Source organism: Schistocerca piceifrons, chromosome 2 (assembly GCF_021461385.2).
Source record: "Schistocerca piceifrons isolate TAMUIC-IGC-003096 chromosome 2, iqSchPice1.1, whole genome shotgun sequence".
In the NCBI taxonomy this organism is placed as follows: Eukaryota; Metazoa; Arthropoda; class Insecta; order Orthoptera; family Acrididae; genus Schistocerca; species Schistocerca piceifrons.
The window spans coordinates 546569439-546570542 of NC_060139.1; the positions used below are offsets into that span (position 1 = coordinate 546569439).

Genomic DNA, 1104 nt, shown 5'->3' on the forward strand with positions numbered 1-1104 from the left:
AAGACAGAAGTCCGATCTTTCACGAGTATGTATATAAATACAGAAATATCTTGAAACAGATGACATGGAAGTTGAAAAGATGCATGTGATATGCATAGCTTCTATCCAAGGAAACTAACGGTTATAATAATTAATTAATTACTCTTAGGATACAGGGTAATTTCCCTGTTCAATATTATGTAAAAAAACACCTATTTTTTCAGGCACTGCTTATAATGTATATGTTTTACAGATTTTTTGTTGTTATCAAGTAATGCAGCACACTTTCTAAACAAATTAGAAGTATATATACGAAGACAGTAACTTGTTCTCGAAAGAACAGTTACTGTTGATGACCGTGCAGGTTTTCCCTGGAATAAACGATGACTAACTGAAAACCTCAGCTGCCGACAGGTGTTGTTGATATACCTCGATATGGACAGCTGAAAAGGTGTGCCCCGACCGGGATTCGAACCCGGGGTCTCCTGCTTACATGGCAGACACTCTATCCATCTGAGCCACCGAGGACATACATGAACAGCGCGACTCCAGGGACTTATCCCTTGCCCGCTTCCCGTGAGACACATTCCCAACAGTCCACATTTCTACATATGTATTGTACCTTGTAGACATTTGCCCACCCACTCATTACTCGCGCACGCTTTGGTGATTCCCGTAATCGGAGTCGCCAAAGCGTGCGCGAGTAATGAGTGGATGGGCAAATGTCTACAAGGTACAATACATTTGTACAAATGTGGACAGTTGGGAATGAGTGTCTCACGGGAAGCGTGCAAGGGATAAGTCCCTGCAGTCGCACTATTCGTCTATGTCCTCCGTGGCTCAGATGGGTAGAGCGTCTGCCATGTAGGCAGGAGATCCCGAGTTCGAATCCCCGTCGGGGCACAGATTTTCAGCTGTCCATATCGAGGTCTATCAACAACACCTGTCGGCAGGTGAGGTTTTCAGTTAGTCATCAATTAAATTAGAAGAATTTTGAATATTTTGGAACCTACTTAGGGTTATTAAAAAAATTACAAATAAATTTGATGCAAATTTTTTTTTCCAAATGCTTTCTTATATTGAGGTACCATTTAATCCAATGTCACACATTTGAAGAAGACCAAA

At 41.4% G+C, this 1104-nt stretch overlaps 1 non-coding gene across 1 annotated transcript; it reads right to left on the reverse strand.

Moving 5' to 3' along the window:
* Positions 1–433: 433 nt before the first annotated feature.
* On the reverse strand, positions 434–507 carry Trnat-ugu. The gene has a single exon. It is a non-coding gene; the product is annotated as a tRNA-Thr (tRNA).
* Between the last annotated feature and the right edge of the window lie 597 nt (positions 508–1104).